Raw genomic sequence first — 22,296 nt, 5'->3', positions numbered from 1 at the left:
ACTCATGTTTCCTGTGAACGTTAGGCCAAGGAGTTTGAAAGATGTACTCTCAGATAAAGAGTCGTTGGGCATTGCTATAGGTGGTAGAGAAGGTTTCTTGTACTTATTTAAGGAAACTAGTTTAGTCTTGGCGACGTTGAACGTCACCATCCATTTTTGTCCCCGTTCCAGTACAGATTGGACGTCGTCCTCTAGTGTTTCTGCTATTTCTTTAGATATGTGTACATTTGTTTTCCTGTCGTGCCTGTTATTGAGTGTTGTATCATAAGCATATATACCCATCTCAGAGGCAATTTTGTCGGGGAGGTCATTTATGAATATCAGGAACAGTAGAGGTCCAAGGATATACCCATGGGGTACTCCCGCATTTATATCATATTGTTTAGATGTACGACCGTCGAGGACAAACTGGATTTTTCTCTTATCTAATAAGGATTTAATTATGTTAAGTATTCTACCAGTGATACCGTATGATCTAGCTTTCCTGAGGAGACCATCATGCCACACCCTGTCAAAAGCCTTAGATATATCTAAGGCTACCGCTATGCCCGCCTCCGCTTTGTCCAGTGAATGGTATATACGTTCAGAGATTACAGTTAGGATGTCTGCTGTGAAACGGGCTTGTCTAAATCCATATTGTTGGTCAGTCAGAAGTTTAGCATCTGTAAGGTGCTGGACTAGAACATGGTTAATTAACGTTTCAAATATTTTGGCAAAAAGTGGGAGGCGGCTAATGGGGCGATAATTTAATGGGTCAGTTCTTTCGTGATTGTTGGTTAGTGGGGGAATTGTTGATTGCCCGTTATTTACTACACTGTTGTTGATTTTCCAGAAGTCTCAAGTTCCTAATTTTTGTGCTTCGATGCGTTTTTTAGTGGTTTCCGTAAATTCTCTCTTAGCTGTCGCTATTTCTTTCTTAACATTACTTCTAGCTTCTATGTACTTCTGTTTGTTTGAACTGGACTTATGTTGGTTAAATCAGCGGTATGCATGCTGCCTGTGAGTAATGGTAGTTACGCAAGTCAAAGTAAACCATTGGGGAGAGTGGGAACATGTGCTTCGATTGCTATTTTGAACCATTCAGTGGTCTCGTTCAGCAGGAAGAGAAAAAATATTTCCCCATGGGGTATCTCTGATAAGATCTCTGATGGCTTCCCAGTCAGCCTTTTTAGAATATCTCGTTGTTTTGAGCACTGGCTCTTCAGCTTTGGGTCTAGAGTTTAGGGGTATTTCAACCATTATCACTGCATGATCAGCGTTCCCAAGTGAGCGGTCGGCATTCGTTATACAATCATCGGGAACTGTGGTCAAAAACAGATCTAGAAGTGATGCGTGTTGTTCTTCCTGGTCAGGGAAACGGGTTGGAAACATTATAACTTGTGATAGGGAGTGAGATATGGAGAAGCTATGAGTTGTGCTGCCCGCTGCATCTGTGTAAGTAGAGAATCCAAGCCAGTTTTTGTGGTGAACATTAAAGTCACCAAATATATGTACTTGTGCGCTAGTGTCGGGGGAGAGTGCTGTGTCTATGCTATCAGAGGCTTTGTTTATTATGGTGCAGTCCTGGGTCGAGGGAGAGCGGTAGAGAAAGTAAAAGTAGCTAACGATGTGTTGCATGTTTAGTCTAAAGCACATAAAGGCTTGATCATCCGATTCTAGGTTTGTTTCTTTAGTCAAGGGAAGGGTGTTACGAATGTAAACTCCAAGTCCGTGCATGTGTCTGTCAGAATCCTTACGGCAGAGTGGGAGATATCCAGGCATCTTGAAGTAATTAGAGGGATGGAGGAGTGTAGGTTAGTCTCACTTAGTGCAAAGATATCCGTGGTATTTGTTAGGAGAAATGCTTCAACATCAATTAAATTAGTTCTAAGCCCACAGATATTTGTGAATGCAAGCCTCAAGGGAGAGGGCAAGTTGGATTTTTTTTTATTCTAAGCCTGGTTTAAGCTTATTTTTAGATTGTACTGTCGTCATATTTTTTAAAGAGTTTCAGTTTAGGTAAGGGGGAGCTGAACAAGAGGTTATGCAGAGCATCAGACATGCATCACAAGTAGACCATCAGCTGGCCTTTCTTCAATTAGGATTGTGGTCTCAGAAAAGCCCACCGGGGAAGAGTGCAGGTCCCTTTCTATGCGCGACATAGCACTACAAACATCCCAATATTTTACAACTATTGATGGAGCAGCCGCTCTAAGTGCTACCAAAGAGTTAGGGCACCTGTACTACAAGTCGGAAACAGCAGCCAGGAACTGTCAATCCGGTACCCTCAACCCATAAGAGGAAGGTCAACCCAATCTAATTGCTCAGTCATATATTGTACTCAAGCACTTTCAAGTGCCCAGTTTTAGGGGTGGGGTGTGTCGGGAGTGGGAAAACGGCGTTCGTTGCCCTAGTCAAGAAACAAGATCTACCACTGGGTGTTTCTGTCGAATCACTGTGATAGTGTCTTGCGCCTGGCTAATAGACAAAAAAGGAGTATGGAAGCCGAGCGATAGACTGAGCCCATCTACTCCTTACGCAGTTTAGGTTTGCAAACCGGTAATTTGTTTGAGTCACCATCTCTAGGAAGGTTGTCATCCAAGACTGAAGAGGCCTCCCTCCCCTTTGGTTAAGTTTCCGAGTTTTCCTTCTCTTAGACGGGTGATCTAGGAAGATCTATTGGGTCCGTCAGCACTGAGAGGGTTTGCTCCGCGCCTGGGTTCTAATCCAAGTATTTCTGCGACCCCGCGTGGTTATTTAATGTTACTGGGTTAGTTTGTAGAGGTTATATATCTGCTAAATAGTTACACTCCTCAAAGTGATTTAGAGACATTGCTATTTCATTGTTACTGGATAAGGGGGGTGAGTAGAGATCGTGCAGTGTAAGCAACTATGATTGTAAGAAGGCTTGTTAGAAAGGAGATAGTGTGGTTTGAGGCTTTTCCTTTATATATTTTTTATTTTATTTATGTTAGCTTAGGTCTAGGATAACATTACAGTATGAGTAGGTATTAAGAATTGAACTACGAGTTGTGCCCAAACTGTATGTTAGATGAGAGGAGCATTGAAGGTTGCAATATAGTACGGATAACACAGTAAGTTTTGAGTCATGTATAATTAAGTAAATAGATATATGGGCAGGTTTTCAGTAGATGCGAATAAAGTTGAAGTTCTAGGTATAAAGTGTGTTTCTATTATCGAGGGAAGATAATTTCAGCTTTCAAGTAAGGGTCATGGACATTTAGCATAACAAGGAGTATCGGTTCAGTTTCGTATTAATCGTTGCAAAACTATCTAGGAGGAGACATAGTTATGTAATGCAGATCGCTTTGCTTCCGAGTACATACTTTGGCTGTTAAATACTTAACTAAATAGGAATGAACTCTAATGCATGTCTAAGAGGTAGAAATGTATAGATGTATAGATAGTGATGACTAAGCAGTAAGCATGTGAGGGTTAGGGGCTAGAATTAGAGATTCCACTACAAATGCTGTGTAGGAGTTAAGTGGCGGCTTGGTGGGAAGGAGCAGATTGTTAGCGTTCAAGAGCCAGGGGTTATTTACTTACAAATAACAGTAGATCTCCATTAGGATTTAGAGTTTCAGGTAAGGTTTACTTTGAAGAAAAAAATGTTTTTTTGACATGCAGGTTAGACAGAGCTAGTCACCTTGGAGGTAGAATGTATATTGGGATTTCGTAGCTAGCCGTTAGGTGTTTTTTTTTCAGTTATAAGAACAGCTAGTTCATGGTGATTCGGGATTCGTATTCTGTATTTATAGGCAGACATTAAGTTCAAGCACAGAGCATTGCATCTACTCAGAAAAATAGCCCTAGTATCACAGCTAAGATACTGTATATTTCAGTTACAAATATAGTGAAAGTTAAATTATAAGCTATGTTCAGTGGTTTGGTATGGATAAATTAAATTTGTAATGGTATCTTTATTGTTCTGTCACGTAAGCTGGAAAAGGTGTCTCACTTAGGGGTGTATTATGTTTTAAGTGTCATGTTCATAATAAAGCGCATAGATTTAATAGATGTATCTTATTAAAGACTAGTCCAGGTGTATGGAGGTGTGTGTTGAGCAAAAAAAAAAAAACAAAAAAAAAAAAAACATAAAAAACAAAAGCAGTCCAGTTGAGGGCGAAGGAATAAATGTTTTTAGCAACTTTTCGATATTTGTCGGCCAAAGGGTCGAGTTCAAATCGAAGCGGTCTCGTGAATATCCGTTGATTCAGTTGAAAATTTTAGGCAAACATACATACATACATACATACATACATATATACGTACATTAAAATAGACAAGTAAGATTCCATTATAGATTTCTCCTGCCACACCTCTCATATCTTTTCTTATGGCACGCCCCTTTCACAGACGTGCATGTACTTTTAAAAGTAGATTTCGGGTTTATATTTGTATATTTGCAATATAGTTTTCATTTTTGTGATTTGATAAATATCTAACGAACAATTGTCGATGTAAATGAGATTTTTTTTATCTCGGTTAATTTTCCTGTACTTGTACCCAACCTATTCTCTTTTTTTACTCAAATTTACACTTTCCCTTTTAGTTGTTCGCTTTTCTATTATTTAGATATTTTAGTCGTACTTTCGTCTTTCGTTTCTACTATTCCTCTTTTTTATATGTTTTATTTGTTCTAATTACTTACAAGTTTAATCAAGTGGACTTAATCAACTATTTTTATTCATAATCCAACTAATTTATCTTTCTCACATATTTTCTCATTTTTTTTCTCTTCCATTTTTATTTTCACGCTATTTTGAACTACGTTGAATATTTTAAGATTTACATAGTGACATGAAACGCATTGGTTGTTCATAATGCGGCGTGTTTTTACGTCATTTGTGCGTAGTTGGGTCCGTGCAATATTTCAGGTAAAACGAATAAATAAGTAAATAAATGAAATGTTTAACTCAACCAAAAAATTTAGCGTTCCGCGAGCATATGTGAAATGGCCAAACATATAAAAAACGAAAAAATATCGAAATAAAGTAGGGCTTGTTGCTCTTATCTTTTCGGACTTATCTACGAACCGATCGCCGCCATCAGTAACTCTTATGACTCTTTGCGCGACATCCAACCTTATCAGGACGCGCCTTTAACTATTCACACATCGCTCTTCAAAGATTATTTAAACAGCTATTTTTTACTCTCTTTTTTTATCATGCGTTATGTTGAATGCGTCCGACAATCATTAAGTCTTTTTTAAAGATGTTTACTGCTGGCACATTTCTATTATTCTAATACCGTCAGACAAACGTGTAGTTTGTGATAGAATATCACACACATATTCATAATCATTGAATCCGAAATAATAAATTTTTTTATAATACTACGTATACGCGAGATTTATTCCCGGTTTCTATGTCAGTTTTATGCTTCGATTTATAAAAAGAAAAATGTAAAACTGTATATTGTTTATATCTACTTTTTGTTTTTCCTTCTTTATTCTTCTTTTCATAATACTTGCGGGGGTTATCTCTATAGTGTTTTTATTTGGTAATTCTGCTTGATCCTTCAAAACTATCTTGTGTTGCGCTGACTCTAATTTTGGAGAATGCATATTTCATTAAACCTTTTTGGAAATTCACGTTTTTTTTTTTTAAATCTTTCAATCTTTGCGTTTTACTTCTGTTGCACTTTCCATAATGTAAGTTAGCGCTTGTAGATTAGATGGGTTAGTTTCACATTGAAGGGTCTATTATTATTTACTCACTAGGACTAGTCACCATCATCATCAAAGGTTCCTCTTTGAAAACATTTGTGGCATTCTCTGGAGTCTGAGTGACAACAAGTCTCCCCAGATTTCCTTCGATAACTATTGCAGATGAGTTTGGGCTATTGTAGCAGCCGCTTACTATTGGTGGCGACCATTCCTCTTTGCACTCGTCCAGCGGAAGTCTGTATAGTGCTGTCTCTTCTCGGTTTTTCCATCCTCTTTGACACTCCACGCTTTGGTGCTGTGCCAGTTTTTGGTTACACGCACACAAAAAATTATTATTATTATTATTATTATTATTATTATTATTGTTATTATTATTATTATTATTATTATTATTATTATTATTATCGGTCTCGAGGTGCTTTCAAACAGGTCATCAAAGATCTCTCCTTGAAGACAACCTGTGGCGTTTCCTGAAAGCTGAGTGATAACAAGTCCCCCAGATTTCCAGTACTTTCCAACTCTTTGGATAATATGTGCAAATGAAGTTGCGTTATCGCAAGAAGCGCTTATCAATGATCTCTCGCTGGTAGCGACCATTGATCACCACTGGCATTTGAGTGGCAATAAAGCTCTCCAAGGTCCCAGTTCTCTTCGCAGTTTTCCAGTGGAAGTCTGGCCAGCGCTCTCTCCTCGGACTTTACATTCTCCTTGTCCCTTCTCAATTATTTGCCATCACTCTTTTGGGGGGGGGGGTGATGAGGCAATGGTATGAAATGGGGAAACGGTTAGAATATTTACAGATGTGCACCTTCAATGTTCTTTATTCTATGGAACGCTTCTTCATGTTTTGCCTCTGAAGCAGTTTGTCTGGCTCGCGCATATAGCTCATGTGTATTAGTCTCCACATTCAAGAGTTTACCTTAATATTTCAGCTGTTTTCATTATTGCTATTCGCTGTATCTTTCCAGCCATTCTTCTGATTCTAATTTCTTCCATTAATTTTTTCAAAGTGTTTTAGGAACTATTCCTACGGTTCCTACTAATATAAGTATTATTTTGATTTTCTTGATCAGCTCTATCCCTTCCAGCTCTCTGGCTAGCTCCGTCTATTTGCTCCGTTTCTCCTTTTCTATAATATTTACCCTGTGATCAGCCAGAACAGCAAAGTGTGCGATTTGACAGGACTTTTCTTTCTTAAGTATTACGACATCTGGTTTTCTCACTTGGATGAAGTTATTTGTTTGTGCGTTTATGTCTTATAGGATTTTGTGACCCTCGTTTTAAAGTAATGTTTGCGGCTTATGCCTGTACCATTTGTTTGTGCGTTCCAGATGCAGTTGTTTGCACAATTCCCAGTCTACTGCCCTCCTCACTTGGTTGTGCCTGTTATTCAATTCCATTTGGCCTAATTTGCTGCATTCGTTTACTATATGGTTTATCGTTTCGTCTCTTTGACCACATAGTCTGCATTTGCTGTTTTCTTGTGTTTTGTCAATCTCTGCTTTAATGTGGTTGGTTCTTATTGAGTTATCTTGTGCTGCAGTTATAAGGGATTTTGTTTCTCGGTTTACGTTTTCTTTTCGCATCCATGCCCAGGTGTTTTCGTTATTTTCATCTTTTATCATTCTTATGAATCTTTCGTGAAGTTGTTTACCTTCACATTTTTCCTTTTTCATCTTATCGTTTGTCTCTATAATTTTTCATTTTCATTGCATCCATTCGTTATAATTTTATAAGTAATGCCCACTTAAGTCTTCGTTCTTGCGTGGCATTTGTTTTACACTTGATAGAAAATCAACGATTGACTCCTGATGAGCTTGTTAATGAAAGGGGTCCCTAGAGTCTTTCCGACCTTATTTAAAGTCCTTTATAAGTTTTGTACCGTAAAACACGTATATATATATATATATATATATATATATATATATATATATATATATATATATATATATATATGCGAGCTTGCTGGAAGATAATTTATGTCAAAAACTAGTTTTGTTAATCATATGAAATCACATATTCAAAGACCGGAACGACAGCCTTATGAGGAGGCTTCTACAACACACTTGGCACGGTAAGTTTTCATATTTGTGGTCTAATCTGCAAATATAAAAGTGGTCTGACGCGGCATTCGGGGATTCACAATATTATCATGCGATCACTTTACAAAACGGAACGTTTTTATGCAACATTTGTGAACTTTCATGTAGGACTTTTAGCTGGATTGAAGAGTCATCTACGTGCATACGGACGGAGTAACACTTCAGGAAGAGATAGCAAACTTCTGTCAAGAAGTAGCAATTATATATATATATATATATATATATATATATATATATATATATATATAATTTTAATCATTCAATAAAGTTTAAAATTTATGCGTGAAATGGTTAAATTTCAAATAAAAACTATTTTTATTATTCTCTGTAAATATATATATATATATATGTGTGTGTGTGTGTGTGTGTGTGTTAAAATTTGAACAGTAAATTTTTGATAAAAATTATCGAGGAAACAACGAGCGAATTTTAAGTCGTATAAGTAAATAAGACTGAACACAATGAACAAACACCTAACGAATATATGACTTGTTCCTAAAACAATTTTTATATACCGACAACATCTATTTCTATTATGATTTTCTCTTTGCGTTTATTGTTTTGATATTTTAATTATTCGCAAGGTTCTAAAGCACACGCGCTATCTTTCGAGAGAAACCCGACTCTCCGATTTTTGAAGTCTCGGCAAATTTCTACACATCGGATTTTCCATTGAGTAAACGAAGTCAATGATTCAAACAAAATAAAATGCAGACTGGTTCATTATGTTCCGGTTTTTCTTACAGACTTTTTAGTTCTTTAGTGTTTAATATCAGAGGGATAAAATATCAACCACGAATGAGAGGAAATAAAGACAAAAAACGAATAAACAGAGAGAATGCGACATGGGTGACACAAAACGTTAAAAAAAACGACACTAATAATGTAGATGCAACTACGAATTTAAGGTTGTAAACGAAAATGTCCAAATGTTGACGAATTTTGAGTATAAAGACATTTTTAGCTGTTTTAAATGTTTGTTTTTATCAGCCTGAAGGATAAAAGCAGTGAATGAACAACATTTTGTAAATTGGCAGAAAATATTACATAAATAAATTTATTTTTTTACATATCTAGCATATTAAGTTATTATATTTCGAACTCGTGTAATCTATAAAGGTATTAACACAATGTTCGTGAGAATTTCAAAGGAATTAACAATATATGTATAAGCGTAAGATGTGTTACCAAGAAAACATAAATATAGCATATATTGTAAACAGTATTAGCGCCTTGGTGGTAAGTCCGAACAATTGTATGCTCTGAAAGTAAAACATGATGTATTATTATATCTATAAGAGTTTTTGTTTTCGTTGCATTAAAGTTGTGTCATATAATGTAAAAATATTTATACATCTAGTCTTAAACTATTGAATTATTGAAAAAGTGCTGTGTTATAAAATAGTTTATTATATATATGCATGTATGTATAGACGAAGTTCCTTCAATAAGTTTTAAAAAATAACTTGTATAGACACTTCTATTGATAGTACAGACATGAAACCCTAGTCCTTTACGAAGTAATCTACAGATGCAATGCACTTGTACCGTTCCAAAAAATCTATAAGGAGTGAGGGTAATCTTCCTGTGTGAGCATGTCAATTAGCCTCGCAACAGCCTCTTTCGTCTACTCACTTTTCTAATAATGATAGCCTCTTAAGTTTTTCTGTAGCTTAGGGAATAACCAAAAGTCAAAAGACAAAATCTGGACTATACCGAGGGCGAAAAACTGGATGCCCATCTTAGTCAAATAGTCTATGACAAGGATGGAGTTGTGGACGTGTGCATTTGTACAAATCTTCCGCATCTTCAGTTCCTTGTGAATAATTGTGTGTAGAGTTTCCACATAGGCATCACACCGTGCACTTATTGCCTCTATAGTCACATGACCGTCCTTATCTATGAAATTCTTTATTTGGCCAATCAACTCTGGTGTTCTGATTTCCTTACTCCTTCCATACCGCTCACCATCCCTCACAGACTGCCTTTCTTAAATCTTTAATGCTACTTAATAACTGATGTTCGATTCATGTAGAATGGTTTCAAAGCCGTGTGAATCAATCCATACATTTCACTGGAATTTTTTCAAGTTAAAAGGACAATTTTATTGCCTACCCCTACGCCCAGAATGCATTTTTGAAATTCATCAGTTGTGACAGTTAGGTTTTAGTAGGGTGTATTCCAATTCCTGCTGTAACTGTTCATTTGAACCTGAAATCATAAAAAAATGGCCAGTCATCTCATAAGATGCATAGCAATAATATTCTGAATTTTCAACTGTCTACGACAATTTGATATGTTGTACAAATAAAGTCTTGAAACTTATTATGGCACCTCGTATATATGTGGTGTGTGTATATTTCATGAGACAAAGCGAATTAAGAAACGTTAATATAAACTTTGAAGATATATCTAGTATTAATAATTTCTGCATGGATTACTAGTTAATTTAATACAATTATAATGAAACGAAGGTCGGAAATGTTGCTGCGCAGGATCAGTTCAATGCCAACTAACGTTGAAGCATTTCCAATACAATTAATAAAAGACAACTAAATAATAGCAAAAATAAAATGAGTTGAGCTCAAAAATGTTCATATTTGACTATATGTGTGATTAATGAAGATTATTTATTAAATATATTTCAGACAATAAATGGTGGATTAAATGCTGTTTAAGGAGAAGTTTTTCGAATTACGAGGACATATGATGATTGCAACGTCTTGTCAGACGAGTGCCACTCTCTCAGACACTTAAAGTTCATTAGCCCCAAAATGACTTCCATCGCCACAAGACTATTTTTATAGACAAATGCCTGAGAAAGTATCTGTACACAGAGGATGTTACAGAGTCTTAGCTTTGTACGACAGCTAAGTCTTTTTCTCGGTTAAAAATGTTGAGATCCAGCAACAAGCAAGAGCAAAATAGCCAGCAACAAGTTAAACAGAAGACTAGCTTAATGCGGGTACTGCTCTCCCGCTTTATGGTTTTTTAAATCAGAGATTTGCTTCTCCTAGAAAGGTTGCCTTCACCACGTCTTGCTGGAACTCTCTCCACCCCAACACACACAAACACACACGGTGCTAGTTGGCCGTTGACCCCTAAAAAGGGTTCATTCGCCCTTTTGAAGGTCTTGTTTTTAATCCTTCAGGGAGACTAGCTACCCTCCTCACCAGCAAGTCTGGTGGGGGGAACCAGTTTAGTCGCCGGTGACTCGAGCATGAGGCAGGTAGTACTGGGTTACATGGTACCAGTAGCATATAACATGACCTGGCATATACATAAATACATACATACATACATATACGTATATGAAAATAGTAAATTATGAAAATATATTCATATAATCAAGGTAAGAATAAGGATAGTAGCAATAAGGTTGAATATCATAATATATCGTCTTTAAATCTTTATAAGGGAGATAAAATTGGGAAGAACTGTTCAGGAATTAATATACATACACACATACATACACACATACATTCATATGTTAATATACGTACATACATTCATATATATATATATATATATATATATATATATATATATATATATATATATTAATCGTATATCTGGAACTGCTTAATTTATGTCTTTTTAGGGAGTTAATGTTTAACAAACACTGCTGAGGCCCCATGAGATAATATATGGTTAGTTCCTTAATCCTCAAACTATTTTCCATAGTATAGCATTACTAATTCCTAAAGTAATCTTAAAACTAGCGTAAATTATTATACGTGAACTAATCTAATTATTAAAGGAAATTCATTGACTTACCAGCAAATGATTTTTCCAGCGGTAGACATGGGACTAGATAGTTTAATATAAATATAAAATATATTATTAAAGTATAAATATAAAAAAGAGTGTAGGTTTATCAGACCATAAAATCCAAACTTGATTGCCCTTCGGGGCCCGTGGGGCAGTGGATAGAAATGCGAAATATCTACGATTCGTTGTGTTTATTGTCTGAAGATAGCAGTTTCAATCCGGTTTGGCCAAACCGAGGTGAGACGACAACGGCAAAGGAACGCGATAATTGCTGTGGATGCAGTTGGGAGGTTCGACATTCCTATCCCGTCGCGGTTAATCACGTGACGATGTTCAGAGGAATAATTGGCCGAAACGTCGTGAAACATAAACTAGAAGATGGGGATAATAGTCCACAAATAATTAAAATTAATTATTTTGTAAAATTAAAATTAATTATTTTCTACATAGTTTCAAAACTTAAAACAACGAAAAAAAAACTGTTTTCTTACGACCCTACACATGATAAAACGTCCGTCATAAAAACTGCTTTTAGCGTGTGGAAGACAATACTACAAGAGTGCATAACAATAGACTACTATATAGTCGTTTTCAAGTCTAATGTAATGCAGTCTTTCACTTATGTTATAAAATCCTACATATTCCATCATAGAATTGACAATTTCAGTAACAATTATACTTGCGTTGCTTTAAGGACTTGATAGATGGTTACACATTAATAAATAAAAACAAAAACTTGAGCCTTCTTTGAATTAACTTGAATGTTCTGTACATGCATCTGTAAGTCCAGTTTGGATAAGATCACTTGAACTCAATGGTCGATTTTAAAATAATTCCTTTTGATGAAGCCCGGTGAAAACAATCTTTACGATTTAACAAGAGGGGTTGGTTCACAAGTTCATGAATCCTTTCAGAGCATTAAAACCTTAAGAAACTAAAACAACGAGTGTTATTCATCTGACCTGTTGTAACGTTATGAAACAGGACAAGGTTTTGAGCCCGGTTTGAGATCAAATAAAAGAATCAATTAGAAAATAGATAAGCATATATTTCTTGTTCATGATGTAAATAGCTAAAGTGCCCATAGTCAGCAAAAATAGTATGGTCTGGGAAAGCAGTGGAAAAGGAATCAGGTTAGATATTTACGCCATAGAGAAGATTGGATGACCTACGCAAACACTATTTAACAGTGGTTTTATTTTGGAAAAAAAATCTAAGCGAAAAAAACATTAGTTGTCCATGACGTAAATAGGTCAACAGAAAATGGCTTGTATTTTTGGTAGAAATATACATGGTATACCTATGAGAATCCTCTATCCAATATAAGCGTTAAAGTCTTTAATAAAATGTAATGTCAAAGAGGGGAGGGAATGATATTTCAGATTAAAATGCAAGAAACTGACGGAAATTCTATTTTCAGTTAATCAGTCCCAGTTTAACAAAAAAATATGCCACAAAGAAGCAGACAAAGAAAAATGCTATTAAACCTGGAAATAGCAAAGAATTGTATAAATCTTGTTCCAACCATAAAACCGACCGACCGCGCCACTCACAAGGCATCAGAAGAACATACGAACAAAGAAATCTTTTACAATTTCGTTGTGCATAAATAGTTAATATTAAAAAAGATGAAATAACTTTTGGTGTGAAATGTATTTGCTGGTAAAAAAAAAAAAAAACATGAAATAAAATAAGAAAAGTAAAGTAAGAAGTAAAATAAAGAAAAACGATTGCAAATGAATTTTTGATTTCTTGGTGGAATGATTCTAAAACATGTGAGAAATACCTGTAAAAATACAAACACAAAAGATTGCGGACATCTTGACAGTTGAGCAGATTGAGCTGTCAGTTTAAATTACATCCAATACTACATAGCCCTACAACCATTCCTCACCCCCTATATATATATATATATATATATATATATATATTTATATATAAGCATAAATTTACGTGTGTCTGTCAGCGCTGAAAAGAAGAAAAGAAAAAATGATAAAGAAAGAGAGAATGGGGTCAAATAGCAGTATATATATATATATATATATATATACATAAGTGTATTTTCAATATATATATATATATATTTATATATATATATATATATATATATATAGAGAGAGAGAGAGAGAGAGAGAGAGTTATATAGATGGATAGATATATGCATATATATACTTGGGTGTGTGAGTGTATTATAAAATACCGAATAATAAATAAAATATTTGCTCATACCTGCGATTTTCATCAAGAGAAGATTGATAAGATATAACTATGTAAATATACACGCATATATATATATATATATATATATATATATATATATATAATACTAAAAGTCTATGGATCTTGTATGTTTGCAATCAGATTTCTGGTTTTCAACATCCGGTTGCGCATGCGTAAATAGCAACGTCTTCAATCCGTTATTCCAATTCCGGAATTTTTATATCGCTTTTAATACAAACAATTTCATTTAATTTGATCAAATAGTTATTTATATATACAAATAATACATAGATTCATAGATAATTATAATATATATTATAAAATCTATTTATCTATGAATCTATTAATAATATGAAATATTACCCTATACAATTTATGGAAAGAAAACACCTCTCACTTTCCCTCTAATAGATTTCAACACTCCTACTCCCTCTGTTTTCGTTACGTACGCGAGAAATAGTTACGTGTATGTGTGAGAGAGAGAAAAAGGGAACGATGTAAAACTGGATAGAGTTATCCCCCTTAACTAATGCAGACCTTTTTACTAGAGGGCGTTATTACAAAAAAATTTCTTTTTCTTCTTCCCATGTTTTTTAAAGTCGTCTGCTTACATTTCCAAACGGAAAGCTGAATCGGTAAATGCACACATGTCTATTACATTAAATAGTGTTTTCCTTTACACAATGGGTACTGAATGTTTGCTTAAATTAAATGAAAAAAGTTACATTTTATTTTCATTTTCTATTTAAAAAGCCATTATTAACATGTGGAGAGTGTTTTTTTTATTATTCTGTACTTTCAACTAACCATTTCATTTAAAAGATGATATATCAAAATTTGAATTTAACTATAATAAGGATTATGATACCTGTTCAGTGCATATTTACCTATAAGTATGACCAACCACTTATAATTCAGTAACTGTAATTTAAAAAAAAATAACAATTATAATAAACAGAACGACTCATAGAAATCTATCTATATTCTTTTTTCATTTTAATATACTTTCATAGAAATGCTTCTGTTATGTAAAAAAAAAACTATTTTCTTTATGCCACAAGTGTCACGCTCATACATGAATTCCATAGCTAATATAACGTACTGACCCAACGGGTCACGGGTGGTCTAGTATATATATATATGTGTGTGTGTGTGTAATTATACTGAGTTCGTGAAATTCAGTAAATTTTCATGTACCAATGTGTTTTAAGCCAAAAATGGTTGACTTAAAGAGTAAGCTAAAAAAATTATTCAATTTTATTTACTGTGTAAGCAAAAACAAAACTTCAAAACAAGGTGTTTGTGGTAACAAAAAGTGTATTTCAATTTACGTTACAATTGTTTCCATGTCAAGTTCGACATTTTCAAGCATTATGGCGTTTGAAAATTTTCAAAACCAGCATTTCTTCAGACTTTATGAATAAGCACACTTTTGGCAATGGAGCATTTTTTTTGAAGAGAAGGAAGGAAGGGGAATCCCTAGCTAGAAAGGCATGCGAGAAACATCTACCTTTGTTGTGGTTACGGAAAATCCCATTTAAATATTAATATATCCCCTAATTTTCGTATCCTTATATAAGATCAGTCATGACAAATTGCTACAAGGAGCCCTAAGCCATTTAAAAGAATGTTATTATTATTTTTTATTATGTATCCCATTCGTTGGGTTCCTAAATTAGATCTTGTTATTTCTTTGTTACCCAATACTTAATTTTTAAAAAAATCAAAAATTTTTGTTTCGATATTATGGCCTTAACAGCCTTGCAAAATGTTACGGTTAGTTTTAGTTTCGTATTAGTGGCAGTTAATGTTTGTAGATTATCGTTATATTTGTTCTCGGATTTAAGACCCTTTTAGTTTCAAAGTTTACTTGAATACAAGCGTAAATAAAATGGGTGTATTAAATATATATATATAAAATCCTCGTATAATATTACGGGTGAAGTATTCAAATCTATTTATTGTTATTTAATGTTTTAAGATTCATTGTTATTCTACTTGAAAAATGTTTTCATATCGTTAAGTAGGATAAAATGAATGGAGATAATCCAATCATATTGTTAACTATTGTTAGTTAATTTTGTTTGAAATTGGGTCGATTTTATCCTATAATGGCCAAAGGGAGGTAATCCAGGCCATTTTTTTGTTTATTAATTACTAGAAGGAGTCTATGATTTAATAATTTATTTAATAATTGATTTAACTAAATCAGGCAGATCCAGAACTTGCTACGATGGCTTACTTAATCAATTAAGTATATAGATTTTGTTTTGATCTCAAAGAATGGTCTTAGCCCATGGGTTTAACCCACCTCTGTCACTAATCACGAAATTCATACGATGTATTTTTGGGTGTCTAAATAGATAAAATATATATCCTCTAGTTATTATTCTGACAACAAAACCACCCATGGTTACAAGTGTGTCTACTCCTGCATTTATGGGTAAAAACATTTAGAACAGGGATTGCTGTAGGTAAATAAGTAAGTCAGTATGAATTCTACTAACTTGGGGTGTATGGATGACAAAATCTGATAAAATTATATTTATATAAATTTTGCAACCCCCAAATTGCTAATTTAATTTTTATTTTTTAATAATAACTGGTTTAATTGCTAAGTTGTTCTATTGATTTGAAGAGGGTAACCCTTATTTCACCGTCCATATGGCTATGATTGAATACAAGGATGCTCACCGTTATGGAGAAAAACATTCTTAGATGAGCTGTAACGTAAAAATCTTGCATTCTGCTTGCAAAGAAATCGCTTAAGGCGTTTTTAATGTCGCTTAGCTTTTTAAAGCTTTAAAGAAAATTGTCGCGATTGTTGAAAAAGTATTAGTCGGTAAGTGAGCTCTCTAGAGAGTGTGCTGGATGAAGCAGAGATTCGTAGCCCAATTCGTCCAACATCCGTAGGGTCGGTTTCGCAATGTGCGGCCGGGCATTGTCGTCGAGGAGAAGTAAGCCTTTTCTGTTTACTTATGCTGTGTGTCTTTTATCGACATGTCTGAAACAGTTCATCCATTTGTTGACAGTATTTCGTCGCTGCAATGATTTCCCCTACATTAAAAAAAAACTTTTTTGGTGCAACTCTGATTTCGAAAAATGTCCATGAGCTCCACCGGCGTCTAACCACTGAGCTGACCGTCGCCAGTTATCGTAAAGAAGCCACTTTTAATCACAATTACAACTAAGTTGAGAAATGGGTCGTTCTTGTTGTGTAGAAGAAGGCAAGATGACACTTTATTTTTTTCTTTTGGTTGTCGTTCTATTCGTGAAGCACACATCTATCAAGTTTTTTTGTCTTTCCAATTTCTCTCAGGTGGTTGGAAATCGTCGTATACGTTACGGCTAATTCGGAAGCAAGTTCTCAAACAGTTGTTTCTAGATTGGCTTAAACTATGTATATGTATATATATCAGAATCCGAAGGCAATTAGGAACACAGATTAATGAACCCTGTGGTATCGAGTCTTACAAAATATTTTTAGGAGGTAATATTATATAAGACAATCACAGCCAAAAAGCGTATATACATGATAAAATAAATGGAATTTATAGTTTTTTTTATTTTAATTTCACTCAGAAAAATATAATTTTTCAAAACGGAAATTTATTGGTTGGAGAGGTGAATACTCTGCAAACAAGAGGCTCTGGTTTCGAATCCCGAGTTCTGATATGTCTTGATGAACCTAAACGAGGGCAAAACTCGAGTCTTGCATTTCTGGTTTGTTGGCTGTCATGATTATTTTGAGCTACTACGTTCTTTGGCTCTGGAAATTATTATATAATTTATCACACACACACACACACATATATATATATATACTAGCAAAAGTACCCGTCGTTGACTGGGTTCAAAAGCAGCCTACAGAAAATGGACTCTGATTTATGAAAATATGATAGGTTATGAAAAGGAAGGGTTGTAAAGAGATAGCTTCGAATTTGGGGGTATCAAAACCAAAGCAAAATATGATGAAAGTAAAAATAAAATAGATAACCCCCAAAATTTATTATACCATACCTGTTAACACTGAAACACTTATCACAATATTCTATGGATCTATATCAGAAAACCTTGTAAAACTTTGTGACTTATTTCTATTCTATGGAGACCAGGCGCGAACGCAGACCCCACAATTTTATAATACCCTCCCTATTTAAGTTAAAACATACTTATCAAAGTATTCTTATGTACATCTATATACAAAAACACTTGTAAACGTTATCCTTTTTTTAATTTTTAATTTTTTTATTTCCATACTTTGTGGACCAGGCGCGAATGCAGACCCCACAATTTTAATGAACCACCGTTCTGCCAGATCAAACATACCCATCCCTGTCTGTCGATAAATCTCCTATTATTATATGTAATCAGTTTTTTTTTAAATAGTCAACCATATAGGAGCCGATTTGTGACCAGACACACACACACACAGGTACATTCAACTTTATATTATACACACACACACACACACACATATATATATAAATATATATATATATATATATATATATATGTATATATATATATATATATATATATATATATATATATATATATATATATATATATACGTATGCAAATTTTTACATTCCATGGTTATTATCTTCGGTTACCATTACGATTAATATTTTCCAGGTTTCGTTGTCCTTGGTCGATCTACGAGAATTAAGTTCTTGACCAAGTAGAGGCAAAATATTCTAATTTTTCGGATCCCCTATTCGAATTTTAATTAAGTTTCCCAATACAAATAAACTAGTTATCTTAGGCCGTGGCGCAATAAATAGGGGCGTTAAATCTCTACGCGTCTAAGTGAGCATTGTCTGAAGATAGAGGTTTCAATCTTTACCCAAACCCGGCCAGAGTATTAGTTGGCCAAAATGTGATGAAACGGCAACAACTATGGAAGGCAGTAATTACTGAGGATACAGTTAAGAAACTCGGCATTCCTATCCCGTCGCAATTAACAACCTGACGAAGGCCAGAGAAATAGTAGGACAAAACTTTGTGAAACAAGAACTATGAAAGGATAACAGTCTCCAAATATATGAATATACAAGGAGTCAAATAATAAAAATAATACACCATTCCGTACGGACCCGACGATGGAACGAAAAACAAGAATTTATGGGACCAAAAAATCAAAACTTGATTGCCCGTTCATCGCAGTGGATTGAGGCGTTGAATCTCTACGGTTGTAGGTGAGGATCGAATGAAGATAACGGTTTCAATCCTACTCAAAGCCAGCCTAAGGATTAGTTTGTCTAAACCATGTGATACGACAACAACTATGAAAAACTAAGCGTTCGTACATCTGAAGAAGTCAGAGGACAAGTTGGCCGAAACGTCGTGAAGACGAGATTAAAAGTCCGTAAATAAATAACTATAGTAATTAATAATAATATATGATTATGAGTAGTAAGAATTAGTCAAGTTTGCCATCCCTGTCACGCGTCTCAACAACCAGTTCGTTTTCTATTTAATAGAAAGCTGCTTAGACTTAAAATATAGGCTATGCATTAATCCTGTGAAACTCCCGCAGGACAATAACGCGCCCAGTTGCATGCAGACCACTCGTGCGACGTTTACAAATAACGAATCAGAACGTTTCTTTCTATTTTGCAAGTTATTCAAATCCCGTTCAGAGCAACTCCTGTTTTCAACCAAAAATAAAAATAAGAAAAAAAATCTTTGAAAGATATAAAAGTTAAAATCAGTAGCCAAGAACAATGTCCTTTATTGTGTGAGTCCATCAATGGTGTTTTCCGATAATCCACAGAGACATCCGGGTCTTTTGTCTACAAATTCATTTCTGGCTTTGTTGTTCGTTCGCCCGCCATTGTGCTTCGTCTTCCTATAGAAAGCTCGCCTCGCAACTGCGTTCTCATTTCAAAAATTGCGCGCAGCCATTTTCTTTTGTTTTGTTTTTTTATCATTTTCTTTCAAATTTTGTGTGTGTTTTTTTAGTCCCATCTTCGTAGGTGTGTTTGTTTAATTTATATTTTTGTGCGTGGAATACTCTTCTTATTTTATCTTCTTTTAAAACTTTGTTTTTAGAAAACATCGCTTTGTATCGCGATATTTATGAGAAAGAATTAAGTACACGGAGCCTGTTCGGATTTTTTTTTTCTTTCATGAATCTCTTGTTGATCGAAGTTATTGTTTTTCTTAGTGTTTTAATGCAAACAAAAAGTCACTCTCCTTTTTTTTTTTTAATGTCTCTTCTAAATTCTAAAGAGAATATTTTTCTTTTCTATTATTTGATTATGTTAAAAAAAAAAATGGCACCGACCAAAACGTTAGCATAGATGGGCCGAACCTCAGTTTATTTTATCGATTGTTAGATTTACAAACTATTTATCTTGAAAAGTATTAGAGAGTGTGTTTATATATAAGTTGGCCTCGAAGTTTTGAATAAAACTTTATATGTTCCGAAAAACTATATATTTGTTTGAAATAGGTAAGTGGCCTTGGCTACTTAATCGAGTAATACGATCTAGTAATTAAGTGGAATGCACGGCTGTGCGTAGTCGTAGCTGGTAATATGGTTATGCTCTAGGCTTTCGGCGTATCCCGTCCTATTTCTCCCAGACTTGTATACTCGTCCGTATTTACTAATAAAAATAACTTTATATAACTAAGGATGTTGTTTTAAGTCATATGAACATCACAGATAGTAAATATGTTTAATGCCTGCTATTTTACTCAAATATCCTAAAGAGCGTCTGTTTTTAAATATAAGGTAAACCTATTTATTCTAATCTTCGTGTTTTAAAAACCTTTCTTCACTCTTAGACAGACTCTAAAAAGGATATCAGATTTAATCAGTCCAGCACTGTAGACCAAGCTCCAACCTGTGGCCCATCGCCGCAATCTCTTAGCCTTGATCCTGTTTTACAAGTACTTTAATGGTATGTGCTCTGAACTCATAACTCTACTAACAAAATAGATAAAATATATTTGAGTTTTAAACTTACCAAAAATGAGATGAATTATATATAGAACATCATTACTAATACCAGTCACTGCTTCTCGATTAAATCCGGATATATTCAAATTTTCAGAAACGAATGCGGCAACGTACTCACCTGAAAATAACATTAAAACCAAATTAGAAAGCGCATATAAAATCAAATAAATAATTTTAAACTAGAATGACCAAACATAGCATAAGAAAAAAAAAAGTCCTCCATTTCATACCTGTAATAGAAAAATATTGATAAAAATATAACGGAAGGTTTTTTTGTTTTTTTTCAGATTTTGTGAGATTAGGGTTGATAATTCCTATTTGGATTATTGTTCTTATCTAGGTTATTAATTTCACATTTAAGCCGATGCGCCCTCCAACATTATTCGAGTGCATCTTAGCGATCTCAGGCATCTCTTTTATGTCGAACGCGGTAACCTGCATGGCCCTGTGGTGCACCGTATAATTGTACGCAGTTATAATCAGTTTTAAATAATAAGTCTTCTTGTGGATAAACATTAAATCATTACCCAAGCGAAACTGCCTAATTACAAATTAAAAAGTACTTAACACTCCTACCTAGCCATCCATGGCTGACGAAACGAGAACATTCTACCGAGTGAATCATATAAAGATTCATTTTGAAAGAATAGATTCCCGAGTTTGACAGTAGATAATTTACGAGTAACAAAAGATGAAATCGCAGAAGACCGTAGGTTACGGGCGAAGCGGTGTGATAACAATAATAATAAAATTCGAAGAACCCGAATCTTGGAATAACCCCATATTTTAGGGAAATCTTTTTCTAGATTCATCTACGTGGTTTTTAACCGCGACCGGATTGGAATACCGAGTCTCTAAACTGCTATTAATTACTGAGAATACAGTTAAAAGACTAAGCATCCCCATCCCATCGCGGTTAACACCCATCTGAAGAGGGCCAGTGGATTAGTTGGCCGAAATATAGTGAAAAACAAAACAAAAAAAAACAAGGACTATGAAAATAAGAATAACAGTTCGCAGTGAAATATACAAATTACTCATCTTAGAAGATTCAAATAAAAATAACATATAATACCATTCGGTACGGATCCGACAAGGGAGGTTTAGATAAGAACGATGGATTTATAAGACCAAAAACTTTATCTTGATCGTCTTTCGCAGCCAGTGGCGCAGTAGATAGAGACGTTAGTTATCTATGGTTCCAGGTAAGCATTGTCTGGAGATAGCAGTCTCAATCTGACCCAAAGCAGGCTAGAGAATTAGTAGGCCCAAAGGTAGGGAGACAACAAAACTATGGAAGTCAGTAATAACTGATAATACAGTAAGAGATTCACCGAACCATATCCCGTCGCGCCTAAGAGCCATCTGAAGAAAGCCAGAGAATAGAAACGTAGTAAAACAACAACGACTACAAAGAAAAGGATAACGGTTCGCAGATAAATAAATAAATGTACAAATTATTTTTCTCAAAAAAGAATTCTAATAATATAAATGTAAATATTTTTCTGCTTTCAGGTCTTTAAACAATATACTCTATTTACTCATTCTTTTTTAATTCTATGCCA

General features: G+C 34.4%; 1 protein-coding gene across 2 annotated transcripts in view; it reads right to left on the bottom strand.

Annotated features, from left to right (window-relative positions):
* The window catches only part of LOC145287902 (arrestin domain-containing protein 2-like), an 867,795-nt gene that overhangs the window by 395,114 nt on the left and 450,385 nt on the right, over positions 1-22,296 (bottom strand). The window contains exon 3 of one of the 2 annotated variants that reach the window (XM_080135843.1): positions 20,739-20,849. The exons of the other annotated variant lie outside the window; for it this stretch is intronic. The gene's annotated coding sequence lies outside the window, so the exon portion shown is untranslated. The remainder of the gene's footprint in view (positions 1-20,738; positions 20,850-22,296) is intronic. 2 annotated transcript variants of the gene reach the window in all.

This window comes from Euprymna scolopes, chromosome 11, assembly GCF_053919585.1.
Source record: "Euprymna scolopes isolate OS-2025 chromosome 11, ASM5391958v1, whole genome shotgun sequence".
Classification (NCBI taxonomy): Eukaryota; Metazoa; Mollusca; class Cephalopoda; order Sepiida; family Sepiolidae; genus Euprymna; species Euprymna scolopes.
This window is presented reverse-complemented; position numbering and strand designations above follow the sequence as displayed.